Source organism: Cetorhinus maximus, chromosome 23 (genome assembly GCF_964194155.1).
Source record: "Cetorhinus maximus chromosome 23, sCetMax3.hap1.1, whole genome shotgun sequence".
In the NCBI taxonomy this organism is placed as follows: domain Eukaryota; kingdom Metazoa; phylum Chordata; class Chondrichthyes; order Lamniformes; family Cetorhinidae; genus Cetorhinus; species Cetorhinus maximus.
In genome coordinates this window covers 15106458-15115643 of record NC_135901.1, presented here as the reverse complement: position 1 = coordinate 15115643, position 9186 = coordinate 15106458, and the positions used below count along the sequence as shown (strand labels likewise).

General features: G+C 40.7%; 2 non-coding genes across 2 annotated transcripts; both read left to right on the top strand.

The window, feature by feature from the left end:
* Window positions 1-1336: 1336 nt before the first annotated feature.
* trnav-aac (transfer RNA valine (anticodon AAC)) lies at window positions 1337-1409 on the top strand. The gene has a single exon. It is a non-coding gene; the product is annotated as a tRNA-Val (tRNA).
* A 4339-nt stretch (window positions 1410-5748) lies between these two features.
* On the top strand, window positions 5749-5821 carry trnav-cac (transfer RNA valine (anticodon CAC)). Its single transcript has one exon. It is a non-coding gene; the product is annotated as a tRNA-Val (tRNA).
* The last annotated feature ends 3365 nt before the right edge of the window (window positions 5822-9186 follow it).

Genomic DNA, 9186 nt, shown 5'->3' with positions numbered 1-9186 from the left:
ACCAGAGGAAATGACGGAACTGGTACAGAATCACTCCTTTAAATAATCGGTGTTCAGAATAGAATATCAGAAAAAACGACCGAGGGAGTCGTGGAAACCGAGGTGCAGTGCAGATCTGCTTGCTTCCCTCCTGTCTGCTACATGGTCATGGTTAAGCTGCCAGAAGGCTTGTCACCTGGAGGAAAGAGGGATCAAATATAATGAACGCATCATTCTCAAAACTGCTCCCATTAAATTTCTTTCATTTTGTTTAAAAGCTAATTGTGCTCAATTTCAAATGAGCACCACATGGTTTGCATTACCTGTTGACTGGCATTCTTTTGTCTATCAGTCATGTTTGCAATTCGAGTTTGGTGCATCTTTCAGAGAGTCTCAATTCAAATGAAGGCATCAATAACAGATACAATGTTAATATTAAATATAGAATAGCGGAACAAATACGGAACGAGATTTGTTTAATTTCGGCTGCCAAGGATAAGACGGATGTTCCTCATGATTGAGCAGAAAGCATTGCACCCAGAGTCATTTGCTGGACGGATACGTGTACATTTGAAATTCAGAGCAAGCAGAGGCACCAGGGTGAAACCTACAGTTAGTTCCTGCAACAAGTGAGTTGGACCCTCAGTCCAGCCGTTGGAATCCTCCAAACATTCTGGTAGCTCAGCACTGCCCTGTTTGTTACACCAATATTTATCCTCTGTAAGATTCCGGTCCAGGAACAAAATTATTTCAAATCAAATGAAGTAAACGAACAATTGAAGCATGCAATCTTGGCAGGGCCCTGTTAAACTCCGAAACAAACATTTTCCTCTGTAATATCGCACCCTCGATTGAAGGGCTGTGGAGCAAAAGTAATGAGATTGTAAAAATAGAAAGGTTGAAAAAAATAACACTTTCGCAAATTCGATGAGATCAATTGCATAATTACATCATGTTCATCTGGCGAAGTATATTAGGAACCCAAGTCCAAATCGTCAAGTGAACCTTGTGAATCAAGGGAAACCAGGCGTGGATTCTGCAGAAACGACTTTTTCAAAAGGGAATTCAGCAATTTAATGAAAGAGAGGAAAAAACTGGTTCACTAAGAGAGAGAAGCAAATTGTAATTAATTAGTGCGCTCGTTTACTGTGCCTCGGATCGGATGATGGAAGGGCCCCTTATGCCTTTGCATGGATACATGGTGCTAGGCCATTTTATGATGACGTTGTAACATCAGTCTCGCTGCAGCGTTCCTGAGAATCGCAGCTGTATTTAATTTCTCTGCAGCACGAACCCAGATTGCTGCAGTGTTACAGCGCAGTTTAGCATTGCGGACAAGCTCCATAAATGTACGGCAGTTTCTGTAGTGTAGTGGTTATCACGTTCGCCTAACACGCGAAAGGTCCCCGGTTCGAAACCGGGCAGAAACATTATGAAAACTTACTCATTCAATAGTGAGGATAATTTGCACCGTTGAAGCTTACCTGAATCTCATATATTACAGGCATAATGCATTTGCTCTCACCGAGGTCATAAAATGCATGCAGCAAAATCAGCACGTCTTTCGATGCAGCTTAACACAGTTACTCACCATGTCAAAGGTGTCTCATTGTAACGTGTGCTCACAAAGACAGACAAAGAGTGTTCAGATCTATTCACCGCATCATTCTCAAGCCTGTTCCCTGTAAAGTTCTTTGATTTTGTTGCAATGCTGACTGTTGGACTGCCTCTCAAATCAGACCCATATCAGGTGCATTACCTGGTGTCTGGCATTCTTTTATTTGCCAGTCAAGTTTGCATTTCGATGTTGTTGTATATTTCAGAGAGTCTCAAGTCAACCGAGGGCATCAATGTCAAATATATTAATACTGAATGTTGAATAACATAAAAAATTGCTGAGAAATGTTTGTTGAATTTCGTCTTCTGATGAGAAGGCTGTTCCGAATGATTGAGCAGAAAACATTGTTGCCTGAGATATTTGCAGGACCGAGCCTTCTGCATTATGAAACTCAAAACAAACTGAAGCACTAGGTGGACACCAAGAGTTGTCTTCCTGTAACAAGCGACATGACCTCTCAGTCTAACGCTTGGACTCCTCCAAACATTCTGGTGGATCAGCACTATCCTGTTTCCTAAAAAAACATATATTCTGTAAAATTACATTCCCAGAACAAAATTATATTAAACCAACTGAAAGAAACGGCCTATTTCAGCATGTGATCCTGGCAGGGCTCAGTTTAATGGTAGCAATCATTTTTCTGCGTGAAATAACACCCTCGATTAACGAGTCGTGGAGCAAATGTATTTAGATTGTGTAAATAACTCAGAAATAATCAGGCATTTGATCAGAAATAGAAGCACTTTCGTCAATTCGATATGAAATCAAGAGATAAGTAAATAATTTTCATATGCATAGCTATGTAAGGAACACAAGCCTAAACGCTCATGGCATTGGTTGAGGGAAACGTTGTTAATTCAGGCAAACTAGGCATGGAATCTGCAGAAACTCCATTTTCAAAAGGGAATGATGCAATTAATTGATATGCAAAAAAATAAGAAGTTCACTAATAGAGAGAAGGAAACTGGGGTTAATTCGTTGGCACTTTTAAAAAGCTGACTGAGACAGGATGATGGAAGGGCCATGGTATGGGTACATGGTGCTATGCCATTTTATGATGACATTGTGATATGAATCTGCCTGCAGCATTCCAAATTCTGGCAGCTGAATTGCATTTCTCCCATCCAAAGAGCCAGAGAGCTGCTGCGTGATAGCACAGTTTAACATTCCAGATAGGCTCACTGCAGTTATGTCTGGCCAATGTTTCTGTGGTGTACTGGTTATCACGTTCGCGTCACACGCGAAAAATCACCTGTTTGAAACCAGTTAGAAACATTATCCAAGCTTGCCAATTTTGAGAGAGGAAAATTTGTGTATGTCAGGTTTGTTGTTGAATGTTACCTGAATCTCGCATGCTACAGGCATGGTGCTTTTGCTCTTACCTGGGCCTTAAAATGAATGCAGCAAAATCAGAAACGCTGAAATTTCATGACACACTGAGTAGAAATAGATGTTCGTTTTCTTGACTCGGCACGCATTTTAGCAGTTCGTCCGGTCAGCAACAGAATTTAGTGGGTTTTCGATGCAGATTTACGTAATTACTCACCGTCTCAAAGATGTCTCATGCTAAAGTGCGTGCACAAGGACAGGCGTTAGTGACGCTGCAATTGAACCAGAGGAAATGACAGAACTGGTACAGAATCACTCCTTTAAATAATCGGTCTTCAGAATAGGGTATCAGGAAAAACGACCGTGGGAGTCGTGGAAAACGAGGCGCAGTGCAGATCTGCTGGCTTCCCCCCTGTCTTCTACATGGTCGTGATTAAGGCCCCAGAAGGCTTCTCACCTGGAGCAAAGAGGGATCAAATATAATGAACGTATCATTCTCAAAACTGCTCCCAGTAAAATTTTTGGATTTTGTTTAAAAGCTCACTGTGCTCAATTTTAAAAGAGCACCACATGGTTTGCATTACCTGTTGACTGGCATTCTTTCGGATATCAGTCATGTTTGAATTTCGAGGTTGGTATATATTTCAGAGAGTCTCAATTCAAATGAAGGCATCAATAATAGATCAACTATTAATATTAAATATAGAATAACGGAACAAATACTGAGTAAAGTTTGTTCAATTTCATCTCGCAAGGATAAGACAGATGTTCCTCATGATTGAGCAGAAAGCATTGCACCCGGAGACATTTGCTGGACGGACACGTGTACATGTTGAAACTCAGAGCAAACTGAGGCACCAGGGTGAAACCAACAGTTGTCTTCCTGCAACAAGTGACTTGGACCCTCAGTCCAGCCGTTGCAATCCTCCAAACATTCTGGTAGCTCAGCACTGCCCTGTTTGTTACACAAATGTTTATCCTCTGTAAGATTCTGGTCAGCCATTTTATGATGACATTGTTACATCAGCTTGCTGCAGCGTTCCTGAGAATAGCAGCTGTATTTCATTTCTCCACAACAGAGACCCAGATTAGTGGTTATCACGTTCGCCTCACGCGTGAAAAATCACCGGTTTGAAACCGGGCAGAAACATTATCCAAGCTGGCCAATTTTGAGAGAGGAAAATTTGTGTATGTCAGGTTTGTTGTTGAATGTTACTTGAATCTCACATGCTTCAGGCATGGAGCTTTTGCTCTTACCTGGGCCTTAAAATGAATGCAGCAAAATCAGAAACGCTGAAATTTCTTGAAACACTGAGTAGAAATAGATGTTCCTTTTTTGACTCGGCACGCATTTTAGCAGTTCGTCCAGTCAGCAACAGAATTTAGTGGGTTTTCGATGCAGATTTACATCATTACTCACCGTCTCAAAGATGTCTCATGCTAAAGCGCGCGCATAAGGACAGGCGCAAGCGATGCTGCAATTGAACCAGAGGAAATGACGGAACTGGTACAGAATCACTCCTTTAAATAATCGGTGTTCAGAATAGAATATCAGAAAAAACGACCGAGGGAGTCGTGGAAACCGAGGTGCAGTGCAGATCTGCTTGCTTCCCTCCTGTCTGCTACATGGTCATGGTTAAGCTGCCAGAAGGCTTGTCACCTGGAGGAAAGAGGGATCAAATATAATGAACGCATCATTCTCAAAACTGCTCCCATTAAATTTCTTTCATTTTGTTTAAAAGCTAATTGTGCTCAATTTCAAATGAGCACCACATGGTTTGCATTACCTGTTGACTGGCATTCTTTTGTCTATCAGTCATGTTTGCAATTCGAGTTTGGTGCATCTTTCAGAGAGTCTCAATTCAAATGAAGGCATCAATAACAGATACAATGTTAATATTAAATATAGAATAGCGGAACAAATACGGAACGAGATTTGTTTAATTTCGGCTGCCAAGGATAAGACGGATGTTCCTCACGATTGAGCAGAAAGCATTGCGCCCAGAGTCATTTGCTGGACGGACACGTGTACATTTTGAAAGTCAGAGCAAGCAGAGGCACCAGGGAGAAACCAACAGTTGGTTCCTGCAACAAGTGAGTTGGACCCTCAGTCCAAACGTTGGAATCCTCCAAACATTCTGGTAGCTCAGCAATGCCCTGTTTGTTACACAAATATTTATCCCCTGTAAGATTCCGGTCCAGGAACAAAATTATTTCAAACCAAATGAAGTAAACGAACAATTGAAGCACACGATCTTGGCAGGGCTCTGTTAAACTCTAGAACAAACATTTTCCTCTGTAACTTCGCACCCTCGACTGAAGGGCTGTGGAGCAAAATAATAAGATTGTAAACCTAGCAAGGTTGAAAAAATAACACTTTCGCAAATTTGATATGAGATCAATTGCATAATTGCATCATGTTCATCTGGCGAAGTATATTCGGAAACCACGTCCAAATCGTCATGTAAACCTTGTGAATTAAGGCAAACCAGGCATGGATTCTGCAGAAACGACTTTTTCAAAAGGGAATTCAGCAATTTAATGAAAGAGAGGAAAAAACTGGTTCATTAAGAGAGAGAAGCAAATTGTAATTAATTAGTGTGCTCGTTTAGTGTGCCTTGGATCGGATGATGGAAGGGCCTCTGATGCCTTTGCATGGATACATGGTACTAGGCCATTTTATGATGACATTGTTACATCAGTCTCGCTGCAGCGTTCCTGGGAATAGCAGCTGTTTTTAATTTGTCTGCAGCAGAGACCCAGATTGCTGCAGTGTTACAGCGCAGTGTAGCATTGCGGACAGGCTCCGTAATACCACGGCAGTTTCTGTAGTGTAGTGGTTGTCACGTTCGCCTCACACGCGAAAGGTCCCCGGTTCGAAACCGGGCAGAAACATTATGAAAACTTACTCACTAAATAGTGAGGAGAGTTTGCACCTTTTAAGCGTACCTGAATCTCCTATATTGCAGGCACAATGCATTTGCTCTCACCGAGATCATAAAATGCATGCAGTAAAATCAGCACGTCTTTCGATGCAGCTTAACACAGTTACTCACCATGTCAAAGGTGTCTCATTGTAACATGTGCTCACAAAGACAGACAAAGAGTGATCAGATCTCATTAACGCATCATTCTCAAGCCTGTTCCCTGTAAAGTTCTTTGATTTTGTTGCAATGCTGACTGTTGGACTGCTTCTCAAATCAGACCCATATCAGGTACATTACCTGGTGTCTGGCATTCTTTTGCCAGTCAAGTTTGCAATTCGATGTTGTTGTATATTTCAGAGAGTCTCAAGTCAACCGAGGGCATCAATGTCAAATATATTAATACTGAATGTTGAATAACATAAAAAATTGCTGAGAAATGTTTGTTGAATTTCGTCTTCTGATGAGAAGGCTGTTCCGAATGAGTGAGCAGAAAGCATTGCTGCCTGAGATATTTGCAGGACCGAGCCTTCTGCATTATGAAACTCAACACAAACTGAGACACCAGGTGGAAACCAAGAGTTGTCTTCCTGTAACAAGCGACATGACCTCTCAGTCTAACCCTTGGACTCCTCCAAACATTCTGGTAGATCAGCACTATCCTGTTTCCTAAAGAAAGATATATTCTGTAAAATTACATTCCCAGAACAAAATGATATTAAACCAACTGAACGAAAAAGCCTATTTCAGCATGTGATCCTGGCAGGGCTCTGTTTAACGGTAGCAATCATTTTCCTCCATGATATAACACCCTCGATTAACGAGTCATGGAGCAAATGTAATTAGATTTTGTAAATAACTCAGAAATAATGAGATGTTTGATCAGAAAAATAAGCACTTTCGTCAATTCGATATGATATCAAGAGATAAGTAAATAATGTTCATATGCATAGCTATGTAAGGAACACAAGTCTAAACCCTCATGGCATTGGTTGAGGGAAACGTTGTTAATTCAGGCAAACTAGGCATGGAATCTGCAGAAACTCCTTGTTGAAATGCTGACTGTTGTGCTACATCTCAAATCAGACCCATATCAAATGCATTACCCGGTGACTTACATTCTTTTGTTTACCAGTCAAGTTTGCAGTTCGATGTTGTCTATTTCAGAGAGCCTCAAGTCAAACAAGGGCATCAATATCAAATACATTAATACTGAATGTTGAATAAGGTAAAAAATTGCTGAGAAAAGTTTGTTGAATTTCTTCTGCTGAGGAGGAGAAGTGTGTTCATAATGATTGAGCAGAAACCATTGCTGCCTAAGATATTTGCTGAACCGAGCCTTCTACATTTTGAAATTCAAACAAACAGACACCAGGTGGAAACCAAGAGTTGTCTTCCTGTAACAAGTGACATGTCCTCTCAGTCTAACCATTGGAATCCTCCAAACTTTGTGGTAGATCAGCACTATCCTGTTTCCTAAAGAAATATATATTCTGTAAAATTACATTCCCAGAACAAAATTATATTTAGACAACTGAACGAAACGACCTATTGCATCCTGGCAGGGCTCTGTTTAACTGTAGCAATCATTTTCCTATGTGATATAACACCCTCGAGTAACGAGTCATGGAGCAAATGTAATCAGATTGTGTAAATAACTCAGAAAAAATGAGATGTTTGATCAGAAAAATAAACACTTTCATCAATTCGATATGAAAACAAGAGATAACTAAATAATGTTCATATGCATAGCTATGTAAGGAACACAAGTCTAAACCTTAATGCATTGGGTGAGGGAAACGTTGTTAATTCAGGCAAACTAGGCATGTAATCTGCAGAAACTCCTTTTTCAACAGGGAATGGTGCAATTCATTGATATGCAGAAAAATAACAAATTCACTAATAGAGAGAAGGAAACTGGGCTTAATTCGTTGGTTCTTTTAAAAAACTGACAGAGACAAGATGATGGAAGGGCCATTGTATGGATACATGGTGTTATGCCATTTTATGATGACATTGTTATCTGAGTCTGCCTGCAGCATTCCTAATTATAGCAGATAAATTCCATTTCTCCCATCCAAAGAGCCAAAGCGCTGCTGCATGACAGCACGGTTTATCATTCCAGATAGGCTCACTGCATTCATGTCTGGCCAATGTTTCTGTAGTGTAGTGGTTGTCACGTTTGCCTCACGTGTGAAAAATCACCGGTTTGAAACCGGGCTGAAACATTATCCAAGCTTGCCAATTTTGAGAGAGGAAAATTTGTGTATGTCAGGTTTGTTGTTGAATGTTACCTGAATCTCGCATGCTACAGGCATGGAGCTTTTGCTCTTTCCTGGGCCTTAAAATGAATGCAGCAAAATCAGAAACGCTGAAATTTCATGACACACTGAGTAGAAATAGATGTTCATTTTTTGACTGAGCACGCATTTTAGCAGTTCGTCTGGCAAGCAACAGAATTTAGTGGGTTTTCGATGCAGATTTACAACGTTACTCACCATCTCAAAGATGTCTCATGCGAAAGTGTGCGCATAAGGACAGGTGCAAGCGATGCTGCAATTGAACCAGAGGCAATGACAGAGCTGGGACAGAATCACTCCTTTAAATAATTGGTCTTCAGAATAGATTATCAGGAAAAATGACCGAGGGAGTCGTGGAAACCGAGGCGCAGTGCAGGTTTGCTCACTTCCCCACTGTCTTCTACATGGTCACGATTAAGGCGCCAGAAGGCTTCTCCACTGGAGCAAAGAGGGATCAAATATAATGAACACATCATTCTCAAAACTGCTCCCATTAAAATTCTTGCATTTTGTTTAAAAGCTAATTGTGCTCAATTTGAAATGAGCACCACATGGTTTGCATTACCTGTTGACTGGCATTCTTTTGTCTATGAGTCTTGTTTGCAATTCGAGTTTGGTGTATGTTTCAGAGAGTCTTAATTCAAATAAAGGCAGCAATAACAGATACAATATTAATATTAAATATAGAATAATGGAACAAATACGGGGAGTGAAGTTTGTTTAATTTTGTCTGCCAAGGATAAGACACATGTTTCTAATAATTGAGCAGAAAACATTCCACCTGGAGATATTTGCTGGATGGACACGTCTACATTTTGAAATTCAAAACAAGCTGAGGCACCAGGCTGAAACCAACAGTTGCTTCCCTGCAACAAGTGACATGGACCCTCAGTCCAACCATTGGAAACCTCTAAGCACCCTGGTAGCTCAGCACTGCCCTGTTTGTTACACAAATATTTATCCTCTGTTAGATTCCGGTCCAGGAACAACATTATTTCAAACCAAATGAAGTAAACGAACAACTGAAGCACGCGAT